Here is a 16,886-nt window from a genome sequence, read left to right as displayed (position 1 = left end):
CCTCTCTCCCCTCTCCTCTCTCCCCTCTCCCCTCTCCCCTCTCCCCTTTGGAAAATGCTGGCAGATGAGCCTGTGCAAAACCAAAGAGTGCTGTGGAGGAGGTCGCTCGTTGTTTCCTGGCTTTGTGCAGACCTGGGCCCCAACAAGACTATCCTTGTCTCCTACAGCTCCACGCCTTTCAGTTCGTTTCCCAGTGAGCAGGAGCTGATTATACCACAACTGTGCAGAAAGCACAATGTCAAGAAATATTTTTAGAGGCTATTTAAATAGTGACCCAATTTGATTTCTTCCTTTTAGAATATCAGTAATGACCAACTCTCTGATGTGGTAGTCTACTGACCTGTTGACAAGCAGATCTGGTTCTGTGCTCTGATCAGGTGGAGGTTAGGTCAAGCCATGTTGTCCCAGGGCAGTATCCTAACCACTTTGAAGGAGGATGTGATATGGGGGATGTAGGTGGTATATTTGGCCCATCCAGTTGAACTGGGCCACAGTTCAGAAAGAAATTTGAGATCCAAGGGGACAAGAAGGGAGCTTTGCTCACTAAGCACTATTGAATATACTTGCCCATTGAAAAGGATTCTCCAAAGTGCATTGTTTCAATGCAGTTATCTGAAATTTACTGTAGAACCCATGTCAGGTACTTTTTGGACACTTATTCTAGATTATTAATTTAGGTCATTAGCAAGCACTTTTCTCCTGCTCTTCTTGACCTGATAAATGGTAACACAGGATAGAAGCTCTTGGCCCATCGCTCTGCTTCATTCCTACCTCACCCTGGAACCAGGGAGGTGAGTCCATGGAGCCTCACAAAGACAACTTGATTGAGAAATAAACCATTTAGCTCATTCTAATGTTTGCTCAACAACCAGGCTGTTGTTTTTTTCCCTAGTCGTAATTCCAACAGTAATTAATCTGCTGGGGGGGTTCTTAAGAGCAAAGGTGTTAAAAGCCCTCTGGCACCATGTCAATGCCAAACTGGTATGAGGAACATTGACAATTATGCAAAATTTCCTGTTTATGCAGTCTGGAGAGGAATGTGAAGGCAGGATGTTTGGATCCAAGTCAAGTGTCCTAACCTTCAATTAAAAAAAAGGTAGGAAGTGTGTGTGGATACCTTAGTTAATTAAAAAACCCCCAAACCAATTATTTGCAAAATTGCCAACCCACTGGGATATTTGCTGTGCCAGAAAAGGAAAGTAGATTATTTTGAAATTATTTGCTCTTGAGAAATCCTTCATACCCTCATAATTTTTTCTAGAGCTTCTCCAGGCATGCAAGCCAGGCTCGCTGGTTTGTAATTCTCCAGCCACTCCTTCCCCCATCTCTAAAGGAGAGCGCTGTGCATGCTGCTCTCAGACTCCAAGTTCTGGGTGCCTTTGGGATCTCTCTTGTTGTAGCACAGCTTCCCAAACTAAAGAAAGGTTTGAAAATTAATTTCTCTCTGTTGCCCAAAGGCCCACTAATTCACTTCTCTTCAGATCTCAGAACTTACTGTTTTATGATTTTGCTTCCTAAAAAAACCCCTGTTGACTGAAAACTATGGTGGGACTATTCTCCAGCCTCATTAACCAAAGTAAAGCAAAGGCTTTTTGCCTTGAGCAGACAAAGGCATGAAGGAAGGGGGAGAGGGAATGGTTTCATTCCCTTTGTGCGTGTAGGGTTAACAATATGCTGTCTATAGCCCTTGGTGAGGATACACTGAAACAGTTACTGGGTGACTGAGTACGTGGGCTGCTGTGGGTCAGCCCCACATGCTGAGAAGCACAACAGGGAGGATGCTGCCTGCCCACGAATAACCTGCTGATGGGTTATTTACCCAGCATGGATCACAGGCAGAACATAAACCAGCTTGTCAACAAGATAGCAGTGACTGATGGGAGCTGGCTTCGTTTGTGAGGGATTGCTCTGTACATCCTGTCTTTTATAAGCTTTTCTAAGTATTTGCTGCTTTTAATATATATTAAACCTATACCAGTCTGTATAAATCTTACTTCTCTTGCATGTTTTTGTGTGTCTTGGGAATAGGCTTTCAACTGGGAATATTTTGGCCGTTGTGTTTTCCAGCCCTTGTGGGACAACATGACTGACTTTTCCTGCCTTCCTGAAAAGACATGTCTTTGAGAAAACCTATTAAATCTAAACCAAGGGTGTCGAAATATTAATAAGTGCAGCTAGGACATGCATGAAGCTGGTTAAATGTCTCAGCTGTGCTGGCATTGCTGCTGCACCCACCTGCTCTCACAGGCCTGGAACTGGTAAATACAGGGATGTAGGGTTTGCTCCACCGGCTTTTGCTGTTGTGTGTAGGACTCTGGGCAGGAAAGAATTTTAAAAAATATTTCTTAATCCTGGATAAGGAGTCATAATAATTTTTCTAGCAATCTTTGTTTATCCAGTTCTTGTTCTGATTATCTGATTTGTCTTAAAGAGAAACTGTGAAGATGGTCTCTTTGATATCAAGAGAGAGGACAGACACAAAGTAGCTGACTTTAAATAAAAAGTTCACAAGTACTACCTACTGTGGGTAAATAGGCTCCTGGCAGAACAAAGAGGTAGCTGCCCTGCTGAAATGACCTGGCTTTGCATAGTTTGTTGATTTTACCTTGACCTTATCATGCTCTGTACTCACATCAGCGTCGAACTCACAAACATAACTTTGAATCCAGACCTTTGCTACCTTCTTGCTCTTATCTCTCTGTGTCAATGTGGATTGAGATTTCAGAGGGTAATAATGCACAGTCTACAAAGGACAGACATTGAACTTTGACCCTCTATTCACATTAAAATATTCTTGGAAAATGAGAAGCCACTTGCCCTACAAACTATTAACAAGACTACAGGATGACCTGCGGGGTGACTTGTCAGGAGATGAGCCTGACAGGGAAAATGGCTGCAGAAGCAAGAGGCATCTCCCTGGGAGGTGTATAAGCAGGAACTGGGTGAAGGGCAGAAATAGCTGTAGATGAATTTATTTTGTCTAGGATTGTAGATTGCTTGAGCTGCTTAAAGTAGTGTCTTATTGGGTTTGTGCTGCCTGTTGCAATATTGACAACCCGAAAGTTGAAGAAACAGCTGGTGTTGATGTCAGGTTCTCTTCCTGCACCAAAATAAGACTCAGGAACTCTAAGTGAAAGCACTGATAACCTCTGAGGAGGTGCAAGACCCTCATCCTCATTCAGCTGCTATCTTAAAGAAGGGGTTCAACTCTGTGTTTAGCAGTACTTGAGTCACATTAGGGAAGAGAAGATATGGGTCAATACCCTGTTAGGAGTGTTGTATCTTCTGGAAAGAGTTGATATCAGAACATTAATACACTGGAAGGATTTTAAGACAAAGGGAAATAGAAAGAGCTATCAGAGGTGATACTTAACATGGAAGCTAAGGTGGTGATGAAGAGATATGTGAAGGCACAGAGATGGGAAGGACAAGTTGCCGGCAGGTATGGGAAAAGGCAAGTGACAGGAAGGTGGGCTCCATAATCTGGAAGTAAAGCTTGAACTAGAAAAATTGTACTAGAAAAATTGGACACTTAAGACTCAGAGGAAACTGAAGATACTTGCTTCATTCTCTGCAGGGCTTTCCTAGCCTGCTGGTAGTTTCTTGTATCCAAAGAAAGAGGGTGGTGGGGGAAAAGCTAAACTACCCTCTCCCATACTTTTTATGAAGAGCTACTCTCTCTTTTAAATCACTTCAGACCCGAAAGTTGAAGAACAGCTGGGCTGGTCCACAATAGATCTATCCGTTTCTAACATGGTGAGAGTGTCAGTACAGGGTGTGGGACTATGGATGATGATGGAGTCATCCCCACACCAATGGTATTGGGGTGACATGGTCATATTAAGAGTTTGGAGCAGTGAAAAGTGGGCTACAGGAAAGCCAAGGAGTGTGAGGTTGGTCTGGAGCAGGTAAGGGGAGCCTCACCTGTATTACAAGGTGCTGGGCTGGTTTCCATTTTGGGATGCTGAACATCTTGGGAAGAATTCTCTGGTCTGAGAGTATTTAATTTTGCTCTAGGAAAACGTGGGTACCTATGGACCCAGAAGCTTTCCATGTTGCAGGCACTACCAGTTCCAGTAGAAAGCCTGATCAGTGACCTTTGTCCTCCTGCTCTTCCCCATCTGTAAAGGCCTATGGGTGGGTTTTAGCTGTTTCCTGAATGCTTTACCAGGTGCTGTATGGCAGGAAAGGGCAAGACTAGGTTTGTCCAATCCTGCCTTGTGCCATACTTTGTGCCTGTACCTTGATCCCCCTCCAACCTTCTTTCCACCCTCTCTGGCCCTAGCACCTGCACATGCTTCTTTGGCTCAGCTTGGACTTGCTCATGTGATAGGAATTCACAAAAGCCAGTACAGCCGCAATCACTGGAAATACATCATAAAATTATCTTTTCATTACATGTACAGAAAGGCTCAAGCAGGCATTTGCTTTCTCTTAGGAGCTACAAACCAAGGAAGGAAGCTCCAGATGACCTAGGATATTGCTGTGGAGAAAAGGAGGGGGAAAAATGAAGATTAGCTTGAGATGATACTGTAGCATGAATGATTTTAGGGACAGTGGGGTTTTTTTGAGTGATTCAGCATAAATTACTCCTGTCAAAAAAAAGAGTACTATGAACAAACTTGACTGTGCTATCTTGGCTTGAGGAAGGTTGTACTTTTGCTGGCCTGGAAAAATTTGGGATCTGGAAGTGTGTCTTCCAGTGTGGGATTGCTGAATACTCTTGAGGCAGTCCTCCTGGAATGACCGGCCACAGCTGTGTGCTCTTGTCCCCTATGCTAGACTCCTACCTGGGCCAGGGCTCTCTGCCTTTCTCCAGACTGCTCATTTGTGCTCCTTAATGAAAATTTATTGCTTTGAAACCATCAAATTCTTCACTGTGTGGAGGAGAGAAACAGGCAGCTCTAGGGTGTAACTCAGCAGACTGATTTTATATGTCTACTTGAGGCTAGTGAATTGCACCTTTTAATTACTTACTCACTTTAATTGCAAAAGGAGTCTTAGCTGGGTAGCACAAACATCAGTAGACATCTACACTGCTGGTATCTGTGGAGTTGGATGAGCTGAATCCCATCGTAATGTTCTGGTGACCTGGACTCCTCTCAAATGTAGGCAGCATTGGTCAAAAAGTTAGTTACCTGGGAGATCACTGAGTGATGGTGTAGCCTTGTGCCTTTGGGCAGTGAGGTTGAGTAGTGACAATGTTCATAGAATTATTTAGGTTGGAAACGACCTTTAAGATCATTGAGTCCAACCAAAAACCTAGCACTGCCGAGTTCACCTCTAAACTATCTCTAATCTTGTGTAACTAAGGCACAAACAGGATGGCTTAAGAAATCTTTAGCAGATTTGGAGAGCCCCAGCAGAGCCACATCTGCTGCTTCCTACTCCACTGACACCTGGTGGGTTTTGGTGATGTGGGGACTGCAATGGGGGTTGGTAACGGCAAGTAATGTGAGTAACTGCTGAGAGAAGGGAATGCAAAAATTAATGACCAGGGAAGCTGATAGCAAGCCCTACAGACTCCATCTCCTCTGGTTGCTGCTGCTGTCACTCCATCCTCCTCCCACTCACTCCCAATGCCAACCAGGTCTGTTTGCTCCCACTTTCACAAGGGTGAGTGGGAGTAGCATGAGTCAGCTCTGAGTGTGTCCTTACCACTTCTTCAGTGTAGGTGATCTCTGCTCAGAATGCAGGCACTGAAGCTGCCAGGGGTCGTTTTGTGGTGGCTATGCTAGGAATTTGCTCTTGATTTTCCTTAAGAGGTAGGTCACTATGCAAGAATTGCTGTTTTCTACAATCTGTCACCAGGGATTTCTCAATAGGGCAGAAAGTAAACCTCCTGTTTACAAATGGCTTTATCAATTTCAACTGTGCATTTCCATGTGCAGTTGCTTGTTGATGCAAAGACAGTGTCCTAAGGTGAGCCGTAGTTCATAGTGTACATTTCCTGTCACCTTTCTAATAATTTAAACCACATAGAATGATTTTATAAACTCTTTATTATTTTCAGCATCTCCTTTAAAAGTTTGCATGTGGTTGAGGAGTGGAGGAGGAAGAAATGTAAAAAAAAATTGCTAAGTTCAGTAAAGTTCTATTTTTTTTTCTTTAAAAATAGGGAGTTCTGTTGTTTGTTATTCTATTATTATTCTTAGAATGAACTAGTGACTAGGATGGTTCTTAAAAGATGTTACTTACAAATATATTTTAAATCGCTTCCCCCATTTAAAAAATCATGATCAACAAGGTGACCTATTTTTACTGGATGAGATTAGGAGAGACTGAGTTATGGTGATGCACTGACCTCTGTTGGCGCCATCCTTTCTTACTGAAACTCCTTTTAAGTGCTGAATTTGATACTCTTGAAAATAGATGATACATCTGAGAGAAGATCTGAGGCAGAATTGGTTCATGGTGAAGCAATATTCCGATGCCACAGTAAATCTAACAACAGGACTCTTCAACCAATTCACAGCTCTTGGGCATAATGACACAGTGTTGGCTTCCTAAAAATACCCCTCTCAATCAGGTGTTTTAAATGTGACAAAAAAGCTGGTGGTTTCTCTTCTACCAGCAGGCTCTGTGATGGACCAGATATTGCACATCTGTCCTTCTGCCCCTGGCATAAAGCCAGGCTGTAAAGAAAAAGCATGCATAACATCTCTGTCAGATGCTCCGGCTAATGGTGATCTGCGTGCCCATGCCTGACTCCAGCCTGTTTTGTACTGCCATATCATCTCATGGGATGTCGATCCAACCTGAACCATCAGTCATGACTGTTCTTGCAATGTTGGCTTGATGTCAGAAAACTGCTCTGCAACACCCTGAAGCAACATTGACCAATTAGCTTCAATTAGAGCCTCTCTCCTGGAGATGGCTTGTCAGGGCAGCTGGTTGCCATAGGCATTAAAGGAGCCTGGTGGAGAGAAATGGGCATTTCTAGGCTGCAGTTTGGTTTTAGTGTGGGATAGGATGACTTGCTCTCTAGAGGTTGCTTTCTACAAGCTCTGTCATGTGGCTCCAATCTGCTGGTGGGAACAACTTCCAGGTGCATGCCAGGTTTGCCTCAGATGAAACTCCAGGTGATGGCAAGATCTGATGGATGAGGCAATCAAAAAGCTGCTAAAGAGAATAATATCCTCAGGAAAATGAAGACTGTGCATGGGGAGGGATGACAGTGGGAGACGGCTATGTGAACTTTGGCTGCCCTAGTGCGAGGAGCTTTCCTTTGCTGTCTGCCCATACAAGGACAAAATACTTGGGAATTTTCTGTTTAGGAGATATCTGTATTGCTCTCCATTCCCCTGGGGGCACCTCCACGCACAATTTGCAGGGGGGCATCATGTGTATTTAAGAAACTCCCCAGAGACTTCTAGGCTTACTGAGTAACTGTGGGAAAATATATTTGTCCATCTGTCAGTCTGCATCTATTTCAAAGAGAAAATGTGCATGTTGCCTGTGGGCTAACCCTTGGAGATAAGTTTTAAAGAAGAGTGGAGAAAGAAACAGGCTCTCCAGCCCTTGTTTCTTATGTAGTGAGCAAAATTGTTAGCTTTTGTTTTGGAAGGAAACCTGCCTAATCAAGACGAGAGGGACAGCAAACATGCCTGCTCATGTGCTGCTTAAAGTGGAGGTTGAGACTCAGCTGCTCTGTCAGAACACGTGAGTCACATTTTTATTTGTGTTTTTCTGAGTCTGAATTGAGAAAGCTCAAAGATGTGTAAGAAATTTTATGGCCCTTGACATCACTCTGCACTTTTGCAAGACAATAACCTGACATTTTGCCCTAGGTGTTGGATTAACTGGAGATTGTGCAAATACTTCTGCTTAGCCATGATTATCAGGCCAAGGCTTTGCTCAAGCTGGGGACTTCTGCTGTTGGGGTGGCTCCACTAATGAGTGCCATTAAGATAGCAGCTCTGTCTGTCTGTATGTTTGCACCACTGTTGGTCTCCTCTTCTTTGAAAGCACAGGTAGAAAGCCCACACTAGAGGAACTGAGGGAAGAACCACATCCTGGCCACCAATGCTTGCTATTAAGATGAATCTTGGTGGTGTACAGAGCCCATAATTAACATTTGAGTAAAGGTAAGCTGCAAGTTCACAGCTGTCCTGTTGTACGGAAGCATTTTGGCAAAAGTACGTCAGTGGTCTTGGTTCTCTAGGGAGTCATGGTCTGGTAAGCAAGGCAATGAAGGGGAACTTAGACCACTGCATGAATCTGCTTGCCCAGCTGTATTCTACGTTTCCTATGGAATTACCCTCTCCTAAATCCTGCCTGTGAGAGCAAAGGGAGTTGTGACTGTAAGAGCAAAGGGACTTGCATTTCTCAACTTCATGCTAACAGCCACATGCCTGAAATAATTTAAGGGATTTTTATCATAGAATCATAGAATGTTGTGAGTTGGAAGGGACCCACAAGGATCATTGAGCCCAACTCCTGTCCCTGCACAGGACAATCCCAAGATTCAGATCATGTGTCTGAGGGCATTGTCCAAATAATTTTTGAATATTTTCAGGTTTGGTGACATGACTGCTTCTCTGGGGAGCCCTGGGGAGCCACTTTCATTTTAAAAATGAGGAAGCCCAGGACTGCTGGGTGAAGACTAAGCAAACTTCACATATTTTGATGCCTTACAGATATGTTCTCATCAATTTTTTTGTCTTTTTATGACCACTGTTTTCCCCTTTGCACAGCCCTACAGTGATGTCATAGCTTTAACTAATGATCTCACAATCTGCTTTCAAACTGCAGTAGTAGGAACATGGCACTAGTAGTTTCCCTTCTCAGTAGTCCACCTGGTGCCTAAAATGGGGACACAGTCAGCAGAACCATGTTTCATTTTTAGCTGTCCTCTTGCTGAATCGCCAGCTGTGGTCTGTGTTCCGTTCTATCATGGCAGCATCTCGCTGACTTGTTTCCCTACCCGCCTTACAGTACCACTGTGAGCCACCGTGAGTGACTGTTTCAAGTTTATCATACTTCCCATCATGGGCAAAAAAACTTTCAATGTCTTTGGCTGCCTCTGTCCTGAAGTACAGGCTCTTTTCTCCTCGTTGTCTGAATTAGGGGACCTGCTCAAGCTCCTTGTACAGAAATGAGAAACACAGACATTCATGTGCATGGCTGGATCTCACCTTGACCTGGGTGAGCTGGAACACAACCTTATTGTGCTCCTCAACTCCAGAGCTGAGAATTAGCTTTGTGTCCCAAGCTGTAGGCATAGTCCTTGGAGAGAGCAGGATCCAGAGAGGGAAAGCAGATTTGGAAGGGAGCAGGCTTACATGTATGAGGCAGACCTTTTTGCATCTCTCGGTCGGTTGTACTAAGGCAAGCAGATATTTTGAAAGATGACTGAGTTTCCTTGCGGGGATGATCAGCAATGAAAAGGAAAGGGGCAAGCAGCAGGAAGAAAAGAGAGGCTGGAGACCATGGTAATTCCACTCAAAAAGCAAGGGCACCTATAACGTGAGTCTTTAGTAAAGCAGTGCCCTTAGGTAGGGCTTCCAGTGGGTGGAAACCAGTTGGAAATCTTTGGTAGCAGTATGTCTCCATTTGCGCTGATCTGAAATAGGTTAGATGAACGGCATGCAAGATGTGCTCTTTTCTCTCTGTTGACTTTAGAGGGAAGTTAGCTTGTATTCAGAAATTGCTGGGAAGAAAGAGGAGATATGATGGGAGGCAAGACAGGCAAACATCAGTGTGGCTGCATGCACCTCAGCAGCTAAAAAGAAACCCAATCCAAAAATCAAGTTAGTCTGACAAGGTGTATGTCCCATGAGGCTAGGACTGTTTGGCTTTAACTGTGTTAACCTCCTTCCAGTTCTTTGTCCAGTCCAGTCTCCTGGCCTGGGAGGTGGCCACAGGCTCACAGGGCAGCTCGGGCTGGAAGGGCCCTCAGGAGGGTCTCCAGTCCAGCCTCCTGCCAAAGCTGGGCAGCTCTGGGATGGACTGCTCAGGGCTTGGTCCACTTGGTGCTACAGCACAACTACATGAGGAGATGACTGCAGGATCTCACATGCAAAGACCTATAAGTTAGATGTTTAAATCTGAATCACTGGGACCTCTTTGTAGACAGGATCCCAGTAGCAAGCACACCCTGTGGTGTACAGCTGTCTGCAAGGTGGTCAGCCCCTTCCAGCTATGGCACAGGGAAGAAACAGAAAATAAACTGTTGCAAACTTTCTGCCTTCTTGGTTCTACTGTGTGATCTCCATGGGAGACCAGCAATGTCCACCTCTCTGCATTTGGCCCAGAACCCAAGGGCCTGTTAATAAAGCTATGAAAACGTTAAAGAAAGGCTTTTTTCACGAGCTCCAGCTATAATTCTGGTTGAACTCAGCCTGTGAATCAAAAAGTGCTGGGGGTAAGAAAATAGGAAGAAAGACAGATACAAGATAATGCAACTGCATAAAACTAATTTCCTTTAAAAAAACCCAACAAAACAAAAAAGAAACAAAACCTCTACTTGACAAGTTCTATTTGCTATAAACCACCAACTGTTTGGGTTTGTGTTAACCTCCTTTCCTCGGGGTACTCAGATTTGACTAAATAACCGGGTTACTTATATCATTGCACTTGCTTTAAGTGAGCTTCCTTTCAGTATAGAGCAGAGACTGAAAATAAGGGTCTAACTGTCACCTCATAAAAAGTTTTGTCTACATCAGAGGACCTGAGGATCATTTCAGGATCAGAAATACTTCAAGTATACTTATAGCAATATCTGAATCTGTAGCTGATGGTTCTCATCACGTCCACAAACTGAATGAACTTCTCTCATCTCAATAACACAACTCTTCATTTTAAAAAAGTTGGTAAGTGTGCACTGGGCATGCCATCATGTTCTTCACATATAACCTCAGACCAGGAAAAACTTGCATTTCATCTTGCCACAAATGTCCTTGCTCACTGCGGCTTCTAATATGTGTGCTGTAATAAATGTGCTCATAGGCTCCTGTAGGTGAGATTTATTCCTCTGCTTTATTACTATGAATTGATTAGTTGCCATTGCCATGATCACTGCAGGTAAAATAGATATGGAGGAATATAATCGTAAGAAAAATCAACTTTGTATTTACAGCAAAACCTGACAGTCAGGAACATTCTAATCCATGGAAAAGCCAACCGCGAAACAGGATAGTCTTCAGACTTAAGTCTTGTGTAGGATTTGTTTACAAGAGACTGGATTTTTTTTCCTGATAGGGCAGGGAGTGGTTAGAAAAGCCTTAATGCATCTTGAGTCCAACTAAAAGAAAATTGTCACGGAAAATTAACTCATGGTATTTGTTAAAAAAACAAATGACAGTCAGGTAAGGTTTGGTCACTGCCAGAGCAGCTCCTCTCTATCTCCTTGTGCCTCCTTCCTCAAACAGAAACAGTTACATTCATCCAGACAGCTGCTGAGCTGCTGGTGCATCTGGGTGGCTTTTACCATTGCTTTTAATAGAAGGTGGTTTGTTAACATTGCGTTTTGAGGCTTGGCGAATCTGCTTTTGCGGCCAGACAACATTGCAGACCGTGTAAGTGTTAGCAACATCCCTTCATTTGGAATGCTGTCGAACAACTTGAAGGGTACTTATTATATTATTCTGACAATGTTTGGGGAAAATGGGCCATATTGAGTGTATATCTGGCTACTGAGGAATTAGCTCAGGCAAAATAAAACATAACAAAGACTTGGTCAGTATGTGGGAAATGTTGACTGGAATGTTTTTACATACACTTCCAGCAGAGCTGCTATCCTGAGCATGCAAGAGTGGGATTGCCCCAGTAGCTGCCGCCCTTGTGTATCTTGTGCAACTTTTCAGCTCTGCATTCCTGATACAAGTACCAGTGGAAAACAATCCACCAATGGACAGTGTTTTTTTAGGCGATGTTGATAGAAAAAAAAGGCTCAGTAATATATATACCTAGTAGTTTATAAAGGGCTATGCTATAAATTACTGTGCTGTGGTAGCAGAATAGGTCACTACGGTGTTTTGTTAGTCTGTAATAAAATAAATAAATGTATTAAAAAAAAAAAAAAGATTAAGTACTTTCTTAGGTTATGTGGCTCCTTTGGAAATTTATGTCATTTTTCTGCTGTAGATCTTAGCCTTTAATATTAGCAATGTTTGACCCAGACTGACATCCTGAGCTCAGCTGCTACCAGCCCTACACCTAAATTCTCTGCCATGGATGACTTGTACTGTTTGCAGTGTGAAGTCCTGTTGGAAGATGAACCTCTACTGCAGGTCACCACAGATCATGCCTGCACTGCCAAAGACATCCATCCTTGCAGGCTTTTGCTCATGTGCCCTGATACATATGAAATGCACGCAGAGACCAAACAGAAGCACTAAGTCTATGAAACTGCAACAGGTACAGCTTTGCAGGGCATGGAATAGGGCTGCCTCTGCACGGAGGACCCAGTTTGTCTGACCTGTATCAGCTTGTGTGTCACCACTGCGCTGAAGCGTGGCTCTTAAAAGGTCTTGCTCCATGGCAGATTATGGTTATGATTGACAGTATGTCCTGGTTTTGGCTGGGATAGAGCTAATTTTCTTCTTAGTAGCTAGAATAGCGCTGTGTTTTTGGACTCAGTATGGGATTTGGTATGAGAGGAATGTTGATAGTATACTGATGTTTTTTAGGTATACTGATGTTTTTTAGGTGTTGCTAAGAAATCAAGGACTTTTCAACTTCGCATAGGGTGTAGGAGCACAAGAAGCTAGGAGGGAGCATAGCCAGAGTAACGGACCCAAACTGACAAATGTGATATACCATATCATACAGTGTCATGCTCAGTATATAGATGAGGGCTGGCTGGAAAGCTCCCTCTCTCTCTTCTGGGATTGCAGTTTTGAGATTGTCTCTTTTCTGGGATAGCTAGCCAGGAACAGGCTGGGCATTGGTCAGCAGCTGGTGAGCAGTTGCACTGTGCGTAGTTATTTTTTTATATTCTGTTCTTATTATAATAATAATTATTTTAAATTTTATTATATTTCAATTATTAAATTGTTTTTATCTCAGCCTACAAGTCTCCTTACCTTTACCCCTCTAATTCTCTCCCCCAGGGGTGGGGGAGAGTGAGCAAGCGGCTGTGTGGTGTTTGGCTGTCAGCTGGGTTAAACCACAACACAGTACAAGTCAGTAATGCATGGGGGAAAAAGAACCCACCAACTCTAGAAGTTAATAGTTATTCCCCAGTGATCTGCTATGAGTCCAGAGCCATCAAGGTTTAACCTACATGAGATCCACAAGAGTTAAGGTCTGGATGGCTTAAAGACCCAGACACTCTTAGCTTCAACCTTTGCCCAGTGCCAAAGGTGCTGGACATTTGTCCTTGAGGACACAGATGTCTAATTTTCACAACTAATCACAGGAAGAAGATAGGATGTTGTTCATGGCTGTTGAAGGACTCAAGACTTGCTTCTTCAGCTCCACCATAGTGATGAATTTAAGCATGAAAAGAGTCCTTTCTCTTCCTCCCCATGGTCTGTCACCAAGTTAGGAGTTGCACACAGGAAGGACATGGGCAGGGCACCATGTCTTGGTGGTCCTGCCTTTCCCAGGACTGTGCTGCAGCAGCCTCTCTCCTGCCCAGGCTGCTGCCTTTTGCACCGGTCTGAGAGCTGCTTTCTTGGATAAAAGGTACTGGTCTACATTGTCATTTCAGCTTCTCCAGGGATCAGGACATCAGAGTAGAGGGTTTTGTCCCAGCTGCCAAAAAAGGAAAAAAAAAAGAAAAAAAGAGAGCGATTCATGCAGAATGGGGATTGTGGTGAGACAACAGCTCAGGATTTACCTAGTTCATACAATTTTGAAGGACAGAGCAAAAGGAGGAATTAGCAGAGCAAAAGGAGGAATGAGAGGAGATTGCCCTTTTCCCTGTAACTGTAAATCCTTTCTAGTGGGCAGGAATGCATTTATTTTTTGTGTCTCCCCAGTTTATCTCTCTCTCTTTTAGAATGGGTTCTAGCAGCAAAGCCTCTTGCTCATGCCTTCTTGACCCTGGGTCCTCCTTAAGCCTCTCTTTTTAGCAGGACATTATAAGCAGCTCTCCTATGCCTCCATATGCCAGCTGTCCCTTTGTGATCTGCTGATTTGATGGCCCAGTGGACAAAGTTGATTGTCTATTTGCAAGATGACAAGAAGAACCAGTACCTCCTCATAGTTCCTATCTCTCCCTGACTAGCAGAACTGGATTCAGCTGTGGGACTCTTGCAGACTTGCTATCACAAAATGACTGGGGATGATGAGACCATCAGATAACCAGCCCCACGTGCTAGTCCTGCAGACCTAATGTGACCATCTCAGTCTCTTTCCCCCTGATTCTCTAAGATTTACCTCTGCCACTGAATTTCTTGACTGTGAACAGGCAGTCTGTTGCAGGAGTTTCTTGCCCTTTTTCCCTGAAGTACAAAATCTTATTTTCCCTGCCAGAATAGTACATTACTACTTCAAATCCCAGTCTCAAGGGCACCAGCTTCGCTCAGCCGGTGTGTCGTGGGGCAGCACAGCATCAGCCCCCTCCTGCTCATTTCTCCCTTCCTCCTCTTCTGTGTTCTCTCAGCTCTAAAAAGATAGCTGGTGCCCTGGCTCATCAGTGGGGTATTAAGAAGAGGAATCGGTGTTTGCGAAGGACCCCTGAGCTCCTAAGAGGATGTGCCAGGCACTATTGTAACAAGCAAGAAGGCTGCAAGAGTCTGTCTCATGGAGTGAGGAAACCTGTGTCATTCCACCAGCCCATCCCCTCCTTGCATGACACACCTCCAGTGCTCAACCCATTTTGTAGCTGACCTCTCAGAAGGACTTGTTTTAAACATTGCTGATACCAGACATGAAGTAAACTGACTTTACTAAATGTTTTCAGGGCATTTAAACCTTTCTTGTCAACACTGGTGTGGTTAAGTTGAAATCAAAATCTCAGTTGATTCTGTTTGAGAGGAAAATTGTTTTGCCTGGACCCTGCCCCAAGCCCACTGGAGCCTCAGTTGACGTTGGTGGGACCCTATCAAATTGGAGGAATTTGAGGGAATTTTTTTCTTTTTCAAAAATTTCAATTAAAATTTAGTTAATAAAATTGAACTACAATTTTTCTTCTCTTTTCTGTTATTCTAAAATAAGTCAAAACATTTCCCTCATCTTGCAAAACTCTAATGAGAAAAAGCACATGTCATGTAGCCCTGGCTCTTGAGGATCCATCATGTGAAGGGAGCCGTATTGTACTCCGTGTCTAACTATCACAGTAGCATTTTACCAGCCACTGAGTGTTACCACTGAATTTGCCTGTGGCAAATAAACTAGGGCTGTTTCTTCACGATGCCACTGGCATACTGCGATGTCTTCAGGCAACCTAAATCCCACACAAAATCCTTCTGCCTAAGGTTTCCTGCTGGCCAGTGCCAAGCTGTCAGAGGCACCTCGTTGACAGGCAGCCCCGAGGATGGGGATCAGGTGCAGGGAGGACTCCAGCCTGTGCCTTCCAGCCTCACCATGGTCCTGCTCACAGCACTGCAAGCTTGGAGTGGCCATCTTGGTCCGGTAACCCCAGAAGCAAACACAGGGAACCAGAAACCAGCTCCCAGTGGGTCTGGGCTGCATTTTTCTTCCCAGGTCTTTGTGTTGCTCAGGGTGACCTCCCTGGTGCTGCAGGCTGCCTCCCCCCGCAACTCCCCCACTCTTAGGAGCCATCGAGGCTGCTGCCACTAGATATACAACCTCCTCTCAGCAATATTAAGCCGCCTGTTTGTTCCCAAAGACAGAAATTAGGTGAGGGTTGAGGCGACTTATCAGTAAGTCAGGGCAGGAACAAACACACAGATTGTCAGGGTGTTGCAAACATCCCCAGAACAAACACCCCATTAAATGCTTAGTGGCATTTCTGTATGTTACAGCGTAGCGTAAAGATGTGCTGTGTCTGAAAATAAAAAACTGGGATGGAAGAAAAAAGTCTCACGCAACATTGCAAATATCGTAACCATGCAAAAAATATCATAAACCTCTAAGTCCTCTGAAAAATCAACTGATTGCCTTCAGACTTAGTGCAGCTTATTTTAGGACACCAAAGCTGTTTAAATATATAAAGTCTAGTTTAAGGCTCTATGACTGGTGTCACTGTGACTAATGAACCAGAAATATTTCACTCCGATCCACAGCTATAAATCAGACCTGAATTTCCATCAACACCCACACTGAAGCATCTGTATCTGCCTGTTTTGCCTCTCAGCTGCTACCAGCTTCAAACCTTTTCACTACTGAATGCTTCAAAATCTAATGAGCTCCTTCTGGCTGAGTTATTCTTTGTCCAATGCTTTTGAACTCCACTCTCAGTCTTTTTAATGCAGATATTTATTTTGTGAGGACAGTTGAGAAATCTTGGGCTTTTTCATACCCCTGCTTCCTCATCTTGAAATCTGCTTATTGTTATTTCTGCAAGTATTGCTAAAAGTTATCCTTCCCTTGACCCTCTGCTCAGGAGACATGCTTATTCAGGACTTAATTGCTTGCTGATTAATTTCCTGTCATTCCTTGTTTTATGGGCTTCCTAAATCCCTCTAGAGAGATTGTGATGTCAGGACTAAACCAGGAGCAACTCTCTAGACATCTCTAGTAATACCAGTGCAAATGAAGAACTGACACCCAAACTCAGACTTGAAAGTGTGGGAATTAGGAGGGTTTGGAGAGGGCTCAAGATTTTCCAATAGAGTATTTCCACAAGATCGTTTGCACATCAGTCAGCAGATACTGCACATCACTAAGGGTGTAAAGTCCTGTTGTAACGCCTCCAGAATAAAATGTTTTGGGATTTCAGTTTCATGGTTCTTTTAGAGTTTTCTGTTATTCATTTCAAATCAACACAAAAACAGCTTTTAAATTTTCCTTTCCACAGTCATGTTTTTCCT

Source organism: Antrostomus carolinensis, unplaced genomic scaffold (genome assembly GCF_000700745.2).
Source record: "Antrostomus carolinensis isolate BGI_N321 unplaced genomic scaffold, ASM70074v2 scaffold3964, whole genome shotgun sequence".
Classification (NCBI taxonomy): Eukaryota; Metazoa; Chordata; class Aves; order Caprimulgiformes; family Caprimulgidae; genus Antrostomus; species Antrostomus carolinensis.
This window is presented reverse-complemented; position numbering follows the sequence as displayed.